The 15,247-nt window shown below is 38.7% G+C and overlaps 1 long non-coding RNA gene across 1 annotated transcript; it reads left to right on the forward strand.

Moving 5' to 3' along the window:
• Window positions 1-12,395: 12,395 nt before the first annotated feature.
• LOC119124955 lies at window positions 12,396-13,788 on the forward strand. The gene is made up of 4 exons (XR_005098378.1): window positions 12,396-12,417; window positions 12,929-12,947; window positions 13,049-13,627; window positions 13,747-13,788. It is a non-coding gene; the product is annotated as an uncharacterized LOC119124955 (long non-coding RNA).
• The last annotated feature ends 1,459 nt before the right edge of the window (window positions 13,789-15,247 follow it).

A 15,247-nucleotide genomic window follows, 5' to 3' on the forward strand; every position in this document is an offset into this window, starting at 1 on the left:
CTCCTCTGGGGACTCTAATTGCATCAATTTCAGTCAGATCATCGTCGCCTCTCAAATTTAAAGACATTTTGTTTGTTTGTTTTTCCAGCTTTTTCCCAGATCTTGGCATGTTGATACATATACAATTTAGCTTGACTACATTCTCTGAAAGCAATGGCTTCTTTTTTCTTTTTTCAATGGATATTACTATATAGAATGCTCTGTCACACATTTCACAATCAGTAGATGTGACAGATTTCACACAATCTTTGGTCAATGGCGACGATACAACATAAAGAATCGGTCGCAAATCCATCCATATGACATATTCAATTTTTGTTTCTGTCTTTGCAGCTTGTTTTGCCATTAGCAATCAATTGTTTCGTTTTTCAGCAACTCTTATAGTTACCTGAAACAAATTATCCACATTCGTTTTAGATATAATCATCCCATTCTTTAACATCTACGGCGGTTGTTGACAAAGTACACATATAAACATCATACTTTCATGGCAGTCCAGATCCGACACAGCAGATCATCCTGCAAAGGTCAAATTGATCTTTTTAAATTGCTACAATTTATTTTTTATTTTTTTTTTTCTACCAAATTTTAATCATCCTTAGTTTCCCACTTGGTTTCAAAACATGGGAAACTATATTGTCGCCCAAACAATTTTTTATACGGGGTTAAACCCACAGTACTTGTAATATTTATGTACAGTTTGACCAGGTCTAAACATTTTGTCCATGATCTTCCAGTTTTTTCCATGCACATTTTCACACCTTATACCAGTCCTGTCATGAGAATTAATTTCCGAAATCCCATATCTCGGTATTATTTCTTTACATAACGTTTTTGCCACTGTTAAGGCATTCAGTGTTTTTGTTGAAGCCAATTCAAACCATTTTGAGAATGCATCTATTATGACCAGACATTATAACCCTGTGGATTGTGTTTAGCACATGTTAAACAAACTCTACAAAAATTTTGTTTTATAAATGTTTTGAATATGAATCAATTCATATGTTGTATAAAGCTGACTGAACTGCCCCATTATCCCCCCTCTTGAGCCATGCGACACACAACCATGGCTCAATATTGCTGCCCACTTGTATAGGTTTTTTGTAGGATGGGTCAGTCTTCTGGTCATTTATAGATACCATTCTCCACTCTTGCCCCTCTTTTCGTCCATAATCGAATTTCAGTCTATGGACTTTGTCGCTGCACATCTTTAAAAACGTTTCAGTAATTTAATCTGCTTCTTGTGTGTATAAAATTTGAAGCGTCTTTTGCACTACAGCTATGCGGTTCCGTCTGCAAGCTTGTTACCTCTTGACACCTTATCAGTCTCGTGTGTGCCCTGCACACGTGCATATAGCTATTTTTCGTGGCAATTGGACTGCTTCCACAACTAGCTTAGTTATGGTTTCTTGTAGTTTCTTTAGTTACTTTTCAATCATTTTCTCATCGTTTATCACAAGAGTCTTAGCAATTTGAATAAAAATCAAAATGTATGTTTTATTTTACTCAATTGTATGATTTAGAGCATCCATATGTAGTAAAGTGTTGTATTACTACATATGATTTCGTCTTCATTTGATTTGACACACCTTTCAAAATGCTTCTCAGTGTCCCAGTGCACACATGCTTTGCGTGTGTAACTGGTTGTCTCAACCCGTGTTCCACATCCTAATCTTTCCTCCCTCAAGGTGTCAAACCAATCAAAATAAAAAGATAAAAACCAACAAAATAACCGCCAATAAATTAATATAATAGTCAATTGTTGTTGTTTCTTAACTTTAACTAACTCAATCACTCTCTTATTCTCAAACTTGTGTAGTCTTGACACAACCAGTCGACTATTTCTTCTAAATTTAGCTTTGAAATGTTATTTAATAATTTTGCTTCATCCAATTCCAGAAAGCAAGTTCTTTCCATCTCTCAAATTTTGTTTCATCAAGGCTAGGCATTAATGCAGTGTGGACCAGTTTCTGCCCACAAAAAATTGCTTGCCTTTCTTCTCTTCTTATTTTTACAAAATTGCTTTTGTTTTGCGGTGCAAATCAGATAGACTACAGTCTAGCAAATTCTTTTGTGCACCTACATTAGCCAATTTTAACACATAACACTGACAGCACACAGACAACACAAAAACTTACAGCAGAGACACAGCTCACAAACAATACCAACAAACAACGCTGCGCAAACGTCATCCTCTATTTTGACGTTTTGATTACACTTTTTTTTTTTCATCAGTGCCTTTTATCCTTCATGCAAATATTGTCACATCTTCCTTAAGCATCACCCTGTTTAAAATATTCAAACATTCTCTGAGAAACTCACACTTTCCCTGCTTCGCCCGCAGCCATAGCACCCCTCGTGCGAGGGGGGGGCGCAGCATCAATGTTGATTGGTCACAGGCTGGCCATTTCCTGCAACAACCATGATGCCGGCCCACCGCCCACACGAGCATAGCAAAGGCCCACGCGCACAGCCCCGCCCCGCGACAACGCGCGAGCGCAGGCACGCTTATCAGTCTCACCCTCTCAAAGGGCAGGCCAGCTTTGCTGTTGCGCCCTTTGTCATGTTCACATTCGACATCTTTCAATGTCTTCTACACAACATTTGTTGTCTCATTTGTCCACACCGTCAGCTACGGCCCTCAAGCGAGGCCGTGCTGATATTGTTTCATCATAGTTTCTCTAACCAACTTAAACACACCATCGCCCACTCCTTAATTTCCTTATTATCGCTCAACAGCCTCCTGAACATTCTCCATTACTGATTTCTTCCATAGAACACACATCTCACTCACACACACACTCATATACACACCCACTGATGAGGATCCTCTGCGCGCACACATACACACACCAGCACAAAAAGATGACTCACAACATACAAGACCACATAGAGCCCACTAAGAACACACCTATTTGCCCCTTTCTATTCATGTTCTTTTTGTTTACGCCATGTCCGGCATTAATTAATGGCTTGAGATTATTCAATGATTTTGAGGTCAACTGACCGTCGAAGTTGTAATCAGTTATCCATTTATCAAGATATTTTACATTTTCTGGGTCGACCCATTCCATTAATGTCCAATCCTTGCATTTTAATTCATGTCGGGGTAGGGACTTTCGCTTACTATTTAAGTTTCCCATGGTTTATTTTTCTAAATTTTGGAGTTGGTAGTTTGAATGGCACCTACAGTGTCCTAAAACCAACTTTATTCACAGGACAGTGGTTAAAAATTCGATGTGTGATAAGTCTCCTTTCACCTCCCCGAAGGGAGCGGAGAGTTCTTGCCTCTGCACCCACATAAAGCCACTGTTTACAATCCTGTGTGTTTATATAGAGGAGCGCTCAATTGAGATCACTCTCAGTCAAACCGTACACAAACACACCGCGCGCTTTTTTACCACTTTTCAGGAATAACAGAGGAGTCCGCCCCCCCACTGCGGAATTTAACTAACCAACAAAAGTTAGGGGGCTCCACAACGCCCCTGCGGAATTTAACTGTTCCTACTTGTACTTGACAGAGTCTAGAATTCTCAAGGTTTTAAGTGACCTCTTGTCACTGCTCATTTCAAGTGACCTCTTGTCACCACTCATTCATTCTTTTCTTAGCAGAATCAATGTTCCTACTCACAGTCCGCTGGTTCTCTTCCTCGGATGATCTCGGCAGCTTTTTCAGTGTCCAGCCGGACTGCTCGAGACAGTCCCGTCAAAGGGCTTTTGATTACCTCGGCCGAGGATTTTCGCCTGTGTCGAGAAGTCCCGCCGGACGACTTCCAGAGCCTGTAGAGATCCCGGACGAGCCCCCAATTTCTGTCAGGTTTAATTCGCTGACTGAATAACTGTTTAAGAGAAAAGTATCAGCGGACAGAAACAAGTGAGGCGGAAGGTTGAGTCTTAACTTGCGCAAGGAGAGCAGTACAGACAGCTAACAACCATCATACTACCTCTGAAGGTCTGTCTGCCTCCTTGCTCTTTTTATTAGGGGTCGCCCTACCCACAAGGTGAAACAAAGTCCCTAAGGGAGGGGGAGCGCATGGCTTTGTTTCGTAAACATAAAAAACGCAAGGTGATATACTAAAACAGCAACAGGATGAGGTGTCAAGAGTTCAACAATGCTTCTGGCAGGAACCCAGAGGCATGTTTAACGCTCCATCAAGATCGTGCGGTTGCGGTGACAGACACCCGTTGTCTCTAGATGCATGATGGATGAGTGGGCCTCTCAGGGGCCTCTCGGTGGATGATGGATGTGTGGTTGCGGTGTCAACCACTCATCACCTCTCAAGGTACATGATGTACCATAGATGCTTCGTGGAAAGTATGGAACAGGGTGCAGTCTTTTGTTGCATTTGCACCCTGTTGCCCCAGTTGTAACCTCACACCTCTCCTGTGGTAAGAAAATAAGAACATCGCGGCAGCACAGCAAGCACATACTTGGCGTACCAAGGTGGTAAGCCATTATGGTTATATAACGATATCGTAGTAAAGACTAATATAAGAAACGAATGTAATATTGCGTAAATGCATAATATAAAAGCGTATAAGAAAGTAAAACAAAAAGAGAACGCATGATAACATATATGTACATATTTTCCTAACACTTACCTTTGTGTAGTTCCAGGATGTTGTGAAAATGCATTTGATTAGTGATGGTCCAGGGTGTGAAAATGTAAATGTTTTTGTATAAATGTAACAGTCATACTTATGTTAGCTGCAGATATAAATAGACCTTTTGATGTTAAAATTAACCAAAACGATAATTGAACCTAAATAAAAACATTATTTCAAACATTATCCAACCATCACAAATATCAATGTGCAATGTTTTTAAATCATATGTTTAAAAATGTAAAAATATACATACAATATTAAAAAATGGGGGCTGTTTTAATAGAACAAAACTACTAAGTTACAATATAAATATATGCATATTTTTTGTAGGACATATCAAATAACAAAACAACCAGCTCGGCGAAACACAAAGGGGAAACAATATAAACATCACTCTCTTGTGGGGTTTGATAGCTCCCTTTGCTACTCAGCGCTGGAGCCTGTTTTAATTTTAAAGCCATTGCGGTCCTTGTTTCATCATCTGTGGCCTCTGTGTGTGTCGCCAACAGCTTCTACAAAGATATACTCAATGGACATCAGGCACCACCCATTGTAGACCTTGGGATTACTCTGTAAACGAAATATTAATATGGAAGAAAAAACTACCTATAAAATAGTTTTTCCTTGATGTATGTCATGTAGTGATGTGCATTCCAGTTCTTTTAGGCGAACTGAATCTTTAGAATCAGTTCACTCAAAAGAGTCATTCAAACGAATCGTTCAATGAATCCCCCCCCCTAATGTTTTAATTGTGTTTTTGTTGGCTTGTAGTTGATGGTGTTATTATATATCGAATGTGTTTGTGTTTGAATAAAAGGTTGAAAAAAAAACGTTATGCCGACATTTGTTAATTTTGGGGACACCAACTCATATAACAACGTAAAACACATATACATATTGTCATATAATGCAGTTAACCAAATGTCTGATTTTTATGTTTTGATTGGCGAATATAAAAACAAGGAATAAAACACCAGACAAGTTATAACTTAAATGTTTATTAAAATAATAATAATAATAATTAAAGTACATCTCAAACCAGAAATCTAATGTGAAACTGCAGTCGATATATTGGATAACAATATTTAGGCATATATATGCATACATGTTATTTAAAACCTAAATCTACATTCTGGTTTACATAGTTCACGCCAGGAGACGCAACACGTCCACTGACTGATCCGTTGATGCACAGGAAGGCAGTTCACTCATTGACTCGTTCGCGAACGGAAAAGCCAGGATTCGTTCCCTCACTGATCCATTCTCGGGGTGAACTGGAAATGCGAATCACTCAGTGAGTGATTCACTCAGTGAGTGATTCACTCAGTGAGTGATTTGTTCACTCACAGATTCGTTCGTTGGTGAACGGGAAATGCAATTCACGACTCGTTCGTGAACGGGAAGTTACCGGTTTTTTCCATGTATAATGCGCAAAATTTAACTAATTTATTGTCCTAAAATCTGGGGTGCGCAATATACATGGGTACAATTTTTTTATTTCTTTTTTTATTTTTTTAATTTTTTTATTTTTTTTTAAAGAAAATCATGGTACAACAATTTTTGAAGAAAATCTTGTCACGGATGGTTCTTTACAACGTCACTTTCCTCTCTTTTCATTTTAACCTAACTGATCGCGGCGGTGCCTTTCTGGGCAGTCGGAGAAATCAACGGCAACAAAAAAAATACATCCAGCCTAGTTAAGAAATCACCAGAAAGATCACCATGACAATTGTGAATAATAAATAAATAATTATTATATATATATTATATATATTATTATTATAATAATAAATAATTGTGATAAATAACTGGAACATCACTCAAATATTCCCGTTGAGAGTCTCGCATATTTCTTCACTATCGAGTTTGCTACTGCATGCGCAGTGATACTGACCGGCAGAATAACATCCGGTTGTTCCCAAAGATGATCTTTTTTCTGAAATAATTTTATGTTTACGGACTTAAGTAACCCGGCCGGGTCATACCAAAGACTATAAAAATGGGACCCATTGCCTCCCTGCTTGGCACTCAGCATTAAGGGTTGGAATTGGGGGGTTAGATCACCAAATGATTCCCGAGCGCGGCGCCGCTGCTGCTCACTGCTCCCCTCTCCCCCAGGGGATGGATCAAAATCACACGGGGATGGGTCAAATGCAGAGGACAAATTTCACCACACCCAGATGCGTGTGTGACGATCATTGGGACTTTAAAAAATAAAAAGTCAAAATTCGGGTGCGTATTATACATGGGTACAGGCTTTTTTCCAGCATCGACATGCCATTTTTAGGGTGCGTATTATACATGGGGGCGCATTATACATGGAAAAAAACGGTACATCATTTTCTTCTTCGTTTTGTTTTACGGCGAGGTAGCACCAGCTTCAATGGGCATTACTGACACCTACTGGTTGAAGTTATATAAGAAAGGAAAAAAAGAACAAATCACTTTAGGAAGTGATTCGTTCACTGAAAAGAGCCGTTCGTTGTGACCGAATCGTTCACTCACGAGCCAACACTAATGTCATGTCTTACTTTTCCCTGTGATGGGCCTTTCACACTCACTTGCTAGTTGTTAATGAAGCAAGTGTTAGCTGCAAGTTTCAAATGAACCATTTTCCAATGATAAACTTTGCCCTGTTTGAAAAAAAAAAAAGATGGCATTCTGTCTGTGCCTTTGAATGTGGTGCAATTTAATTTGGCTGTTGTACATATCCAATCACGTTATTTTAAAATAGTACTGATAAAATTGCTTGTTCTACAAGTTGTTATCCAAATGATGAAAATGTACATGGTAAACCTGGGTTTGCACTTTGAGATTTGAAAGTCAAGGCAATGACATGTCATAAACGCAAGTTCCATATTGAAGATTGCAATTACGATATACGCTTTTTGCATATGCTCCACAGTAGCTAAGCATACATAAGTATATTTAAACCATCAATAACAGATTAATTTCCAAAGATAACGCAAGGCAGTTGTGATTACTTCTACAATCAAGAATAACTCAAAAATCAATGTGTACCTTGTGTTGTCCGGCCAGTTTTTAATACAGATGCTCCTCTTTTCTCCAGGCTTGGAGTCTGAAAAAGAGGGAAAGGGAAAAAGAACACGTCTGATTTGACAAATCACCCATTAACCACTGTTAATCACGACACAACACAATTTTAACTTTTGAAGTGATTTGCCTCGCAGTTCCAAGCCCTCTTGAGCGCAAAACAAAGTTACGTGCACATTTTAACGACATCAGAAGATAAAAACCAACCTTTTCACATGCCACTCCTTGAGCTAAATCTGGAGTCACAAATCACTACATGGGTAAAAAAGGGAAATTACATCTTTGCCATGCCATCAGAAAATCTCAAATTTGTGATCCATATATACCCTGCAAATGAAAAAACACACTCACTCCAACTATTCGCAAAAGTAGTTTATATGGGTCACGTCATACATTTCATGCAACATAAAATGCCTTATATTAAAAACGTAAGATGAATAGGTTTCAACCACGTTTAAAAAGTAAAGGATGTTAACTTTACCGAACCACCCCCCAACAAACACATACAGGACTGTCTCAGAAAATTAGAATATTGTGATAAAGTTCTTTATTTTCTGTAATGCAATTAAAAAAAACAAAAATGTCATACATTCTGGATTTATTGCAAATCAACTGAAATATTGCAAGCCTTTTATTATTTTAATATTGCTGATTATGGCATACAGCTTAAGAAAACTCAAATATCCTATCTCAAAATATTAGAATATCATAAAAAAGTATACTAGTAGGGTATTCAACTAATCACTTGAATCGTCTAATTAACTCGAAACACCTGCAAGGGTTTCCTGAGCCTTGAAAAACACTCAGCTTGGTTCAGTAAACTAAATCACAAGTATGGGGAAGACTGCTGATCTGACTGCTGTCCAGAGGACCATCATTGACACCCTCCATCAGGAGGGTAAGACACAAAAAGAAATTTCTCAAAGAGCAAGCTGTTCACAGAGTGCAGTTTCAAAGCACATCCACAAAAAGTCTGTTGGAAGGGGGAAATGTGGCAGGTAACGCTGCACAACCAAGAGAGATGACCGCAGCCTTAACAGCATTGTGAAGAAGACTCGCTTCCAGAATTTGGGGGAGCTTCAAAGACAGTGGACTGAAGCTGGAGTCCAGGTATCAAAAGCTACTGTTCACAGACATGTCCGAGAAATGGGCTACAATAGCCGTAGTCCCATGGTCAAGCCACTTCTAAACTCAAGACAACGGAAGAAACGTCTGACTTGGGCTATGGAAAAGAAGCACTGGACAGTCACAGAGTGGTCCAAAGTCCTCTTTTCAGAAAATGAAGTTTTGTATTTCATTTAGAAGTCAAGGTGCCAGAGTCTGGTGAAAGGCTGGAGAGGAGCAAAATCCAAGTTGCTTGAAATCCAGTGTGAATTTCCCACAGTCAGCAATGGTTTGGGGAGCCATGTCAGCTACTGGTGTTGGTCCACTGTGTTTCAGCAAGTCCAGAGCAAATGCAGATATGTACCAAGAGATTTTAGAGCACTACATGCTTCCGTCTGCTGAAAAGCTCTATGGAGATGATTTTCATTTTCCAGCATGATCTGGCACCTGCCCACAGTGCCAAAACCACCAGTAAATGGTGTACTGACCATGGCATTACTGTCCTCGATTGGCCTGCCAATTCCCCTGACCTGAACCCCATAGAGAATTTGTGGGCTATTGTGAATAAGAAGCTGAAAGACACCAGACCCAACAATGCAAATGAGCTAAAGGCCGCTATTGAAGCATCCTGGGCATCCATAACACCTCAGCAATGCCACAGGCTGATTGCCTCCATACCACGCCGCATTGATGCAGTAATCCGTGCTTAAGGATTCCCAACCAAGTACTGAGTGCATTAATGGACATTTTCAAACGTTTGATTTTGTTTTGCTGTCATAAATGTTTTTTTTTTTACTTGGTCTGAGGAAATATTCTAATATTTTGAGATAGGATATTTGAGTTTTCTGAAGCTGTATGCCATAATCAGTAATATTAAAATAATAAAAGGCTTGCAATATTTCAGTTGATTTGTAATTACCGTTTTTTTCCGTGTATAATACGCCCCCATGTATAATACGCACCCTAACAATGGCATGTTGATGCTGGAAAAAAGCCTGTACCCATGTATAATACGCACCCAATCTTTTTTATTTATTTTTTTTAATTTTTTTTTTTTTTTTTTTTTTTTTAAAAGTCCCAATGATCGTCACACACGCAGGGAGGCAATGGGTCCCATTTTTATAGTCTTTGGTATGGTCTTAACTAGGCTGGATGTATTTTTTTTGTTGGCGTTGATTTCTCCGACTGCCCGTAAAGGCACCACCGCGATCAGATGAAAAGAGAGGAAAGTGACGTGCGGACATGTGAAAAAGGCGGCTCTGTATGGGAGAGACGTTGAAGAGGAATAATAACACCCTTGGAAACCAAAACTTGCCCCTCGTCGTGACTCGGAGCCGCAACAAATGTTTCGGATTTGTGTAGGGTACATTGTGACAGCAAACGAGCAGGTGATCGAGCAAGCGTCTGATACGAGAGCATTGCGTTCGTATGGAGCGTGTTTGAAGTGAACAGCAGAGACGAAAGGAACAAGGCAAAGTGTTGTGAAATAAAATATTACCTGTAATACGCATTTTGTTATTTGCTGATTGTATTAAACTATCACATTCATTGTCAGTCAAGAAGAGAAGAGGACTATTATCCCTTCTTTGACGAAATGACCAGAGCACAGTACAAACACACTATTGTTCTTTCGGTATTTATTCAACCCACATTCTTTCACAACATGACAAGAAGAGAACAATACATAAATCAATACTCGTACCAGTACCATGATTTTCTTAAAAAAAAAAAAAAAAATTAAATTAAAAAAAAAAATTTTAAAAAAAATTGTACCCATGTATAATGCGCACCCCAGATTTTAGGACAATAAATTAGTTAAATTTTGCGTATTATACACGGAAAAAAACGGTAATCCAGAATGTATGACATTTGGTTTTTTTAATCGCATTACAGAAAATAAAGAACTTTATCACAATATTCTAATTTTCTGAGACAGTCCTGTACAAACAAACTACTCTCAAAAACATTCTTGAAACAGAGCATGCTCTGTTCAAAATTATTACTCACCAAAATGCAGCCCTTCTTTTTCTTACAGAAAAGTAAGTTTGTTTGTTCTTTTTCTGAAGCGACGTCGACTCTCGCAACTCGAAGAAAAAGACCCTTTCAGCGCTTTTTCCTGGATTTTATTAGCAGACGAACCGGAACCGGAAATAAAAGCGATTACTTTTAACCCGAAACTCGAGTTTCTGCCCCCTAGTGGGGGGAGGTAAAATATGTCCCCAACCGCTATTTTTTGGGCGTACACTATCTAATGTATTTAATTCAATCCCCCACATGGTCAGACAATCTACAAGTAGACGTATGGTTAAAATTAATAATGATTGTTTAAAATTCTGTACATTATTTGTAGTACAAATAACAAATTTTGTACAACTTTCAGCTGGTTAAGAGTTTTATATTTTGAAATATGATCATATTTGATGGATTTAATTTTGTCGTCGATTTTAGGTTATTCCATAGCCCTAATATCAGGTTACCGAAATAACCACACTTCACACGGATCAATGGTTGTTTAAAACAGAGCATCACAGCTTCTGTACAATATTAATATTGTATAAATGTATACAACTTCCCATTCCTTTTCAAACAGGTAGGCCCTGCCTATTTTGTGCAGTGGATTTTTTTCTGTCTGTATCTGTTGTTTGTACAGTCATAGTTTGAATGACTTTCACCTTGCTTGTGCTTTTGAGTGTATTTGTCTTCATTTGATTGGTTGTGTGGTTTGCCTGTTTGAAACGAATGGATTCAATTCAATTAAACTTTCAGAATGGTTTTGGGTTTAATATTTCATATTTGATGGATTTATTAGACCTAAAATAGACGTCTATTTTAGGTTATTCTATAGACCTAAAATAGACGTCTAAATTAGGTCTGTGTGTAGACCTAATATAGACGTCTAAATTAGGTCTACACATAGACCTAATATAGACGTCGATCAGGTTTCAGAAATAACCACACTTCACCCGGATCAGTGGTTGTTTAAAACAAAGCAATGCAACCTCTGTTCATTATTTATACAACCTATGGTTTATGGTTTAACATTTCATATTTAATGCATTTAAATTTGTCGTCTATTTTAGGTCTATATATAGACCTAATTTAGACGTCTATTTTAGGTCTATAAAATAACCTAAAATAGACATCTATATCAGGTTACAGAAATAACCAATTCACATGTACGGGTCAATGTTAAACACCAATCCAAACAACTTCTGTAAATTACTTATACAACTTACAGCTCGTTGAAACTTTAATATTTCGAAATATGATCATATTTGATGTTTTTAATTTAGACGTCTATTTTAGGTCTATACATAGACCAGACGTCTAATAGACATTTATGGCTGACAGAGTAGCTCTCTAATCGGGGTGTAAATCGCGGGTTTTGTCACGATACGATATCATATCGATACAAAGAACCGCGATACGATATTTGCCGATATCTTAAAGCCTGCTGTGATTCATTCACGATACATCACGATATAGAGGCTTTGCAGTCACGTGGTTTTATCACGTGATTTTGTGTTATGCCGCCATCTTGGCGGTCAACCGGTCAGCTCGTTCCTACGTGTTCGTACAGATTCAGTTTGATTTCTGCGCTACATTTTCACCGATTTCATCCGAATTATGGCTGATTTGCTATCCAATGAAGTTGGGCATTTGGATGAAGAATCCAACAAACGTTACCGAGAGAAGTTGAACCTTGTTGGCACAACGGATCCGTACCTTTTACCAAGAAGCATGCTAAAATCACCTGAGCATTTTGCAACAGCCGACCTGCCTGATCTCTCATATCCAGATATTTATAATTACCTCGTCGATTCACCATCTCCGTACACTGGAAAGGACCTTAAGGCAGACAAGAGTCTGGATGCCTACAAGTATTTTACAGCAGGTTTTGTGCATGATGGGCTGATATGGCAGATTCCAAACAGAATCGATTTCTTCTCATGACCAAGGTAAGGAAAATATCATATTGAAATCTGAGAAATTAATTCCTACAATAAAACATTACATAATTTCCAACTATTCAATATAGAGCTTATGCAACAATTTCTACAGAAATACTTTTTAGAATTCATGCTTGATAATTCCTTTTGGTCTCTTGATCAAAATGAACCAGGTTTAAATTTTCAAGCTAATTTAATGAATGATTCATGAGAAAATTTACCAAATGCCAGGTAAAATATGCATAAATGGACAGTAAGAGGTCTAGCCTTGTATATTATATCCAAATTAGGGACTGATAATAATATAAGGTATGTCATATTATCTGTTTCAGGTAAAACACTCTCAACGGATGAATGATCCTCCCCTCAGACCTTGGGTAGCAATAGCGAAAGATGGTCAGATCCTGTGCTGCCACTGTACCTGCATGGCTGGATTGGGTGAAACATGTTCACATTCAGCAGCATCCCTGTTCGCCCTGGAGACATGAATACGTATGAAGACGGCCACTTCATGCACATCACTACCTTGTCAGTGGCTGAAACCATCAGCATCGCACATAGAATATGCTGAAGGATGCAATATCGATTTTGCCCGTCCAGCCCAGAAACGAAAGTCAGAAGTTTCAACTCCTGAGGAAAGTGCTGCGAGAAAACTGCTGAATGTTCCTCCACCAACTGAAGAGCAGAAAGCTGCCTTTTACAAGGCTTTGTCTGAATGCGGTGGAAGACCAGCAATTTTGAGCATTGTCCCTGACTATGCTGACAACTTTGTGCCAAGGGCAGTGAAGCGAAAGCTGCCTGTACCTCTCTCACAGCTGTACGATTCTGGCAATATGAAACTCAGCCCAGATGAACTTGCACTAAAATGCCGGTCAGAGCTGGAAAAGTTACATTCCATTACCAGAGAGCAGGTTTGTATTTTGTTCGCACCTAGTAATTAATATATATATCATAAATAATTTATTGTTCTCCAACCTGTTACAAATAATCTAATCATAGTGAAAACAATTTTTATTAAAATGTTTTTCAGATATCTGCGGTTGAAGAAGAGTCCAGGGGCCAAGCAACATCACATCTTCACCAGCGGGTAGTTGATCATTTTCACAAGGGACAGACTGGGAAATATTGACAAGTGCTGCTGCTGCTGCCAATGCCCTCTCGCGGTCTCTCTTGCGCTGCTTGAGATTTTGTCTTCTCTCAAAGATCTTCAATGAACATTTGAGTTTTCGTTTGTGAGGTGACTGGGTATGCTCAAATATACTTGGCACATAGTCTGGGCATAGTGGATCTTCGCTTTTTGCACCTGAAATAATTAAACAATCACATTATTCATAATGACTACCATAAATAATTAAGCACGTTGTTGAAGGGGATATACCCAGTTCAGTTTGTTTCGTAATGGCATTTCATAACTTGACATATTAAAAAACTCAATAGAGTGAAATCATTCAGTAAACTGTACCTGTCTGTTCAAGTTGCTACCATTTTTATTTTTTGTTTATTTTTGCATGATGCCTCATCTGATTGGCTTGAAAACTTAACCAATAAAAAATTTAACCTTGTGCCAATGGCTTGAAAACTTTATCAATGTAGATTTTACCTTGTGCCAAATGAAGTAACAAAAAGCCTCTTGTTAAAAAATGCTTCATTAAAAAAATTGTTTCACAAGGTTCATAATAATTTCTTTTGAAATTTCCTAATGCATTCACTCATGAGAATTAATTGTTCAATTCCAATATGATTTTCAAGCCAATCAGATGAAGCATCATGAAAAATAAACAAAAAATAAAAACGGAGGGGGGGGTGAACTGAAGAAATCATCCCATTCCCTGCCTTGCTACTCTTGCTGCCTTTCTAAAAATGCACCCAGCATTTTCAACAATCATATTTGTATCATCCCATATTGTATTATTTCACATTTTGTGAAACAAATCAGGGGTGAATAGTTTACATACCTGATATGACGTGCTCATTGCATATCCTTGTGTAAATCGTAGGTTTCCATCGTTCACGACGAATCGCCGCGATCCATTTATCACGTTTTTGGATGTTTGCCGGAAATCTATAGAAGGTTTATCGCCTCGTCTATTGGTACATCCAACAGCACAGCAGGTTTCCGGCATTTTCAAACTCAAATAGCAGCAGATGTAACAAGAAAGCGTGTGTGAGTCGTTGACCGGCACTGAAATGTTGACCGGCAAGATGGCCGCCAAGCTAATGTGCGCGGCTGATGACGTCAGCTGCAAAGCCTCTATAGTAGGGGTGTAACGATTCATCGATACACATCGATTAATCGATATAATGCTCTACGATTTATTGGCATCGATGCTAAACGTAAACATCGATTTATATCGCCGTGTTTGACCTCGGACATTAGACGCGACTTTATTTTGAAATCCAGTTCATTGTTGCTTGCTTCCTCTTTCCGGGAGCAGTACGCGGCGTGCTGTGTTGTGAGCAGAGCAGGCACGTGAAAGGGGAGCCGACAACTACGCGGCTCCTGGGCTGGTGCTATGGCTAGTGTCCAAGAA

This window comes from Syngnathus acus, chromosome 1, assembly GCF_901709675.1.
Source record: "Syngnathus acus chromosome 1, fSynAcu1.2, whole genome shotgun sequence".
NCBI classification, from domain to species: domain Eukaryota; kingdom Metazoa; phylum Chordata; class Actinopteri; order Syngnathiformes; family Syngnathidae; genus Syngnathus; species Syngnathus acus.